Here is a 7,500-nt window from a genome sequence, read left to right on the forward strand (position 1 = left end):
CAACGAGGTTCATGCCGCACGCCTGAAGGCACCCGGCTCCACCCCACCTTGCATGTTTCGTCATCGTACCAATAGCCATCCACGGTCCTCACACTAGAGATTCCCAGTTAGAAGGAAACATGGCAACATTCCGTGCTCAACGAGGCTCATGTCGCACACCCAAAGGCACTCGATTCCAACCAGCCGAACATGTTCTAGCACCACACGCCTTCAAAACATAGGGCTAGCCGAAGGCTGGCCAAGAATCATCACAACGTCACACACTCAACGAGGTTCATGCCGAACGTCGAAGGCACCCGGCTCCACCCCACCTTGCATGTTTCATCATTGTACCATCCATCAACCATCCTCAAGCCAACCCAAGTTAGAAGGCAACATCGCAACATTTCATTCTCAACAAGGCTCACATCGCACGCCCAAAAGGCACCCGACACTGCCTCACCGTGCAAGTTCCGCCACCACATCGCCGCCGTCAACCACCGCCCTCATCCGCCGACCACCACCCCCACGCCCCAAGCATATGCCCATGTGCGGCGCATAGTGCTTGGGGAGTGGGGGTGGCGGAAGATATAGGGGTACCCCCGTGCCCAGCCCATGCAGACTAGTCACCCCCCTATATAGTACATTTTGAGGCATTTTTGGTCTGCCAGGCCTAGATACGATTTTTCTGAATGATCATACGGTCAAATATCTCAAGTTTTAGATCGTTTTTTTCCATGAACTCGATTGATTCATGAATTGGACATTCTAATGGATCTAGAAATCAAGTTTCATAATTTTTCAACCAACCAATTGTTTTTAATGAATTTTTAAATATTAAATAATAAGAAATTAGAAAAAATAGCTAGAGTTGTCAAAAAAAATCTGAAATTTTGTGGGAATCATTCTTTCATGTTGCATAGCTCCCAGAAAAAAATTTACAACAAACCGACCACTCCACATGTACTTTCACAATTAATGGGTGATGGATGGGGCGTGGGCGCGGGCGCGCGCGCGGGCAAGGCGGGGTGGGGCTGGGCGGGCGCCCGCGCGAGAGCACACGGGCTGGGCGGGCCGGGGCACGCGCGCGGGAGCACGCGGGCTGGGCGGGGCGCGAGCGCGGGTGCAGGCGGGCAGGGCGGGGCGCGCGCGGATGCAGGCGGGCTGGGCGGGGCGCGCGCGCGGGAGCAGGCGGGCTGGGCGAGGCGCGCGCGCGGGGGCACGCGGGCTAGGCGAGGCGCGCGCGCGGGGGCACGCGGGCTGGGCGAGGCGCGCGCGCGGGAGCAGGCGGGCTGGGCGAGGCGCGCGCGCGGGAGCAGGCGGGCTGGGCAAGGCGTGCGCGGGGGGTCACGCGGGCAGGGCGAGGCGCGCGCGCAGGAGCAGGCGGGCTGGGTGAGGCGCGCGCTCGAGGGTGACACAATCGCACTTTCGAAGGCAGCGGACCAGCGATTGTGCGGCACTCACTTTCCAGCGACAAGTGAGTTCAGCCAATTTGTTCTTGCGTCGCCTACAGCCAAGCGACGTACGGTCGAGCCTCTAGCCTCAGTTTTAAAAGAAGGTTTTAGAAAACGAGGAGAGAGAGAGATTTTAGAAAGAGAGATTTTAGAAAGAGACGTTATATAAGCAAGCAAGAGAAAGATAACAACGGCTTAGCATATATAACCTTGGGTAGGGAGAAGTTGATGACTAGTCATATCCCCCTATAGTACATTCTGGGCCATTTTAGTTCTGGCAGGCCTAGACATGATTTTCTCGAGGTGCCATACGCTCTAGAATTACAAAAGGAAAAACACTAGAATGAAAAGACATGACAAGGGTTTGGCTTGTCATGGGCATGCGGCCATGGGCAACATGCCCTGGACAAGCATGACCGTGACATCCTCCCCCACCTAATTGGTTGACGTCCCTGTCAACCGACTACTTTCATACCTTGCGATGTGGGTGGCGGCGGAGTTCAGATCTTCGGCGCGTTCCCAGCTTGTTTCCTCTGTAGGGAGATTCTTCCATTTGACGAGGAACTCACGAATCGTCCGTACAGGTCTTCCTATCTTCCTAACCCTTTCGGCTAGGATCTCTTCCATTTCCTTTGTTTCTTTTTGCTTCAGATCGATGTTCGGTCTTGTGGTTGCATTTCGTTGGTCGTCATCTGGATCAGGGTGATAGGGCTTCAAGTTGCTCACATGAATAACGGGGTGGATTTTCATCCATGCGGGTAGTGCAACTCGGTAGGAGGTAGCCCCAATCTTTTTAAGGACTTCAACCGGGCCTTCGTATTTACGAACTAGTCTCTGGTCCTTTCGGCTACGAAATCTGATCTGTTCTGGTCTCAGCTTGATAAGGACTTGATCTCCTGCACGGAAATGAAGGGGGCGACGCTTCTTGTCCGCCCATTTCTTCATATGCTTGGAAGCCTTCTCTAAATATGCCCGGGCTATATCTGTCGTCTGCTTCCATTCTCTTGTAAAGTTGTGAGCTTGAGGGTTTTTTCCTGCATACGGATGATCAACAATGTGGGGTAAGGCCGGTTGTCGTCCACTTACAATTTCGAAGGGACTCTTCCCTGTAGACGAGCTTGTTTGACAATTGAAGCAAAATTGGGCGACATCTAACAATTGTATCCAGTTCTTTTGGTGAGCGTCGACGAAGTGACATAAGTATTCTTCGAGCAAGCAGTTGAACCGTTCTTTCTGTCCATCGGTTTGAGGGTGATAACTCGAGGAGATGTTTAAGGTTGTTCCCAAGAAAGCGAATAACTCAGTCCAGAATGTCCCAATGAATCTGCCATCCCTATCACTGATGATGCTCGACGGAATGCCCCATAACTTTACAACGTGTTTGAAAAACAGTTGGGCTGTGAGTTCCGCCGAGCATAATTTGGGAGTGGGGATGAATGTCGCATATTTTGAGAACCGGTCTACAATAACCAAGATGGCGTCATATTCCCCGACTTTTGGGAGGTGTGTTATGAAGTCCAGAGATACACTTTCCCAGGATCTTGTTGGCACAGGTAGAGGTTCCAAGAGTCCAGAGACTTTGGCTTTCTTGACCTTATCCTGTTGGCAAATGAGGCACGTCTTGGTGTATTGCATGATGTCGTCTCGCATGTTTGGCCAGAAGTACCCCTTCTTTATTAGGGCGTATGTTCTTTGCCACCCCGGGTGTCCGGCCCATAAGGTATCATGACATTCCTGAATGAGCTTCTTCCTCAGTTCCCCCGTTCTTGGGACGTACAATCTGTTTCCTTTGGTTATCAGGAGGTCCCCCTCAACCCAAAACTGCCGTGTCTTTCCAGCCTTAGCTAGTTCGACAACAGCTTTGGCCGATGGGTCTTTGTGTAAATGTTCCTTGATGATGTCGCGCATCGATCCATCGATCTTACTTGAATGAATATGGGCTAACATGCACAGGGCCGCATGTTCGCCCTTCCGACTCAGCGCGTCGGCTGCTTGATTACTCTTTCCCGCTTTATGTTCGAACTTGAAGTCGAATTCAGCCAACGACTCCTGCCACCGGGCTTGTTTTGCTGTTAATTTTGGTTGATCAAAGAAGTGGCAAGTGGCGCTGTTATCCGTCTTCACTACGAACTGCGATCCTAAGAGATACTGTCTCCAGACTCGAAGGCAATGGACTACAGCCAGCATTTCTTTCTCGGAGACAGTGTATCTTCGTTCGGCATTGTTGAGCTTTCGACTCTCGTAAGCGATGGGGTGGCCTTCTTGAATAAGGACCCCACCGAGAGCAAAGTCGGAAGCATCGGTTTCTACTTCAAATGGCTTTGTGACGTCAACCAACCCGAGGGCAGGACCCCTCGTCATGGTTGTTTTCAGATTTTCAAAGGCCATTTGACAATCATTCGACCACGACCAAGGGTGGTCTTTCTTCAACAGCTGTGTCAATGGGGCGGCTCGTCGTGAAAACCCTTCGACGAACCGCCTATAGTAGTTGGCTAGTCCTAAGAAGGACCTCAACTCGGATACGGAAGTAGGAAACTTCCATTCTTGGAAAGCTTTTATCTTGTCGCTATCCATACTGATTTGTCCACATCTGACGACATGTCCAAGGAAGTTGATGCATGTTTGTGCGAATGCACATTTCTCCTTCTTCACATACAGCTGGTTCTGCCGGAGCTTGTCAAACACTAGCTTCAAGTGCACTTTGTGTTCCTCGAGGGTTGTGCTGTAAACAACAATGTCGTCGAGGTATACTATGACGAACTGATCCAGGTATTCGTAGAAAACCTGGTTCATCAACGTGCAGAACGTAGCTGGGGCGTTTGTCAAGCCAAAGGGCATTACTAGGAATTCGAAGGCCCCATATCTTGTTACGCACGTCGTCTTGGGTTCGTCCCCTTCGGCAATACGTACTTGATAATATCCTGATCGTAAGTCCAACTTCGTGAAGTACTTGGCCCCGTGAAGTTGGTCGAACAAGTCGGATATTATCGGCAGAGGATATTTGTTGCGTACTGTCACCTTGTTTAAGGCTCTATAGTCTATGCACAGACGCAACGTCCCATCCTTCTTCTTCTGGAACAGTACGGGGGCTCCATAGGGGGCCTTTGCCGGGCGAATGAATCCCGCCTTCAGCAACTCGTCCAGTTGTTTCCTCAATTCGGCTAGCTCGGGCGGAGCCATCCGGTATGCGTTCTTCGCTGGCGGCTTAACCTCGGGGAGGAGTTCGATTTCGTGGTCAATGCCTAGACGAGGTGGTAGTGTTTGTGGTAGACTCTTTGGCATTATGTCGGTATAGCTGTCTAGTACTTCCTTGATTTCCTCTGGGACAGTCTCTTCGGTGGTTGCCTCTTCTATCAGTGGTATGCCCATGAATGTAGGTTCCTCTCGTGCGAGTCCCCTTTTTAGCTGTATGGCCGAGATCATTCGAAGATTACCTGGTTGCTTGATGCTTGCAGGTATTACTGTGGGGTTACGGTCGGTGATCACCAAGCATTTTGCCAATGGCATTGGGATGACCTTGTGTTCTAGGAGGAACTCCATCCCAAGTACCACGTCGAAGTCGTCCATGCGAACCACGACAAGGTCTAGCTCTCCAGTCCAATCCCCTATTTTGAAGGGGACTCCTTTGGAAACTCCCACAATAGGCAAGGCCTCGGAGTTGACAGCTTTCATTTTCCCCGGGTCTTTTCCTATGGTGAGTCCCAATCTTCTGGCTTCTTGATCAGCAATGAAGTTGTGGGTTGCTCCAGAGTCTATTAGAGTGCTCTTGCTCAATCGAGAGTTTATTGTGGCATCTACGAACATGAGCCCTTTCTCTATTATCTCCTTCGGTTCGACTTTCCGTTGGAGGGCTGACAAGAATTTGAGTGCGCCCATTCGGGGGTTGTCGTGATCTTCCTTCTTGTCTAGCAAAGTCTCGACCCTTGCCTCATTGCTCTCTTGAATGGACACTTGGAGTGCAGTGAGAGAGGCCCGATGAGGACAGTAGGATACCTTGTGGGGGCCTTTACACAGTATGCATTGCAAAGGCGTCGTCGGGTGGTTCTTTTGGTGGTAAGGCCCTCGAGATGTCCCCGCTTGATTGTTCTGAGGAGGTCTATCCGTCCATCCATTCGATCTGTTGGGGCTTCCATTTCGATGGCCTGGTGGTCTGTATGGTTTGCCCCCATTGTTTGGGGCTGGTGTCGCTCTTCTTTGGGATCCTGCTTCGTTCCCACAGTCCACAAGTCTCTTGGCGCAGGCCATTGCGGCAGCTAGGGTTTGGACCCTGTTCTCATGTATCTTTGTTTTGGCCCACGGCTATAGACCATTTATAAAGAAGAACACCTTGTCCTTCTCTGCTGTGCCCTTGATATCCAGCATCAGGGTTGAGAACTGTCTGACGTAGTCCCGTATGTTTCCAGTGTGTTTCAGGGCTACTATTTTCTCCATTGCTATGTGTCCTGCGTTTCGGGGAGGAATTGTTCCCTCAACTCTCTCTTGAGGTCCTCTCATGAGTCGATGGTGCACAATCCATCCTCGATGTCTTGCACCTTCGTACGCCACCACAGTTTGGCATCGTCTACGAGATACATCGCGGCTACAGTCACCTTCTTGTCGTCGGTACAAGCCGTTGTGGCTTTGAAGTACTGTTCGACGTCAAAGATGAAGTTCTCCAACTCTTTGGCGTCCCGATTCCCTTTGAAGGCTCTAGGGTCTGGGAACCTTAGTTTGTTGGATCTTGCATTAGTTTGTCCAGCCGTGACACCTTCCACGGCTTTCATGGTAACTTCAATTCGAGTGCTCATGTCGGCCATCCTTTCTTGGAGGTCGTCGACTGTTGTTCTGAATTCATCAGCCAATCCATTGAACAAACTCATCATTGTGTTTTGTAGTACGTCGAACTCTTCACCACGTCCCTCTTTGTGTGCGACAGAGCTATCCGGACTATCAGACGGTTTTGGGCTGCTCGTAGGAGCAACTCTTTCTTCGAGCGAGGTCACTCGAAACTACAGTTCTGCGATTGGCAACCCATCCAGGCGGTTGCCCATTGCGTCGACTTGGACGACTTTCTCACTCAGTTCGGTCACCCGTGTTTCCAGGAAACGGAGGGTGTCAGGGACTTCTTTGAGGAACAGCATTTCCTCCTCTATTAGCGTAAGCCGGTCGGCTTGTGCTTTGGGTGTCGACTTTGTCGTCGACATGATCTCGGTCTGTATGACGTTACGGAGCTAACAAAGCTCTGATACCACTTGACACAATCGCACTTTCGAAGGCAGCGGACTAGCGATTGTGCGGCACTCACTTTCCAGCGACAAGTGAGTTCAGCCAATTTGTTCTTGCGTCGCCTACGGCCAAGCGACGTACGGTCGAGCCTCTAGCCTCGGTTTTAAAAGAAGGTTTTAGAAAACGAGGAGAGAGAGAGATTTTAGAAAGAGAGATTTTAGAAAGAGACGTTATATAAGCAAGCAAGAGAAAGATAACAACGGCTTAGCATATATAACCTTGGGTAGGGAGAAGTTGACGACTAGTCATATCCCCCTATAGTACATTCTGGGCCATTTTAGTTCTGGCAGGCCTAGACATGATTTTCTTGAGGTGTCATACACTCTAGAATTACAAAAGGAAAAACACTAGAATGAAAAGACATGACAAGGGTTTGGCTTGTCATGGGCATGCGGCCATGGGCAACATGCCCTGGACAAGCATGACCGTGACAGGGGGCACGCGGGCTGGGCGAGGCGCGCGCGCGGGAGCAGGCGGGCTGGGCGAGGCGCGCGCGCGGGGGTACGCGGGCTAGGGGAGGCGCGCACGCGGGGGCACACGTGCTGGGCGAGGCGCGCGCGCGGGAGCACGCGGGCGGGGCGGGACGCGCGCGGGAACATTCCGACACTGCCCCACCGTGCACGTTCCGCCACCGTGCCACCGCCGTCAAACGCCCTCAACCTCCGACCACCACGCCCACGCCCCAAGCATATGCCCATGGGCAGCACATAGTGCTTGGGGCGTGGGGGTGGCAGAAGATATAGGGGGTACCCCCGTGCCTAGCCCATGCAGACTAGTCACCCCCCTATATAGTACATTTTGA

Source organism: Cucurbita pepo, chromosome 7, assembly GCF_057944985.1.
Source record: "Cucurbita pepo subsp. pepo isolate OVF chromosome 7, ASM5794498v1, whole genome shotgun sequence".
Lineage (NCBI taxonomy): Eukaryota > Viridiplantae > Streptophyta > Magnoliopsida > Cucurbitales > Cucurbitaceae > Cucurbita > Cucurbita pepo.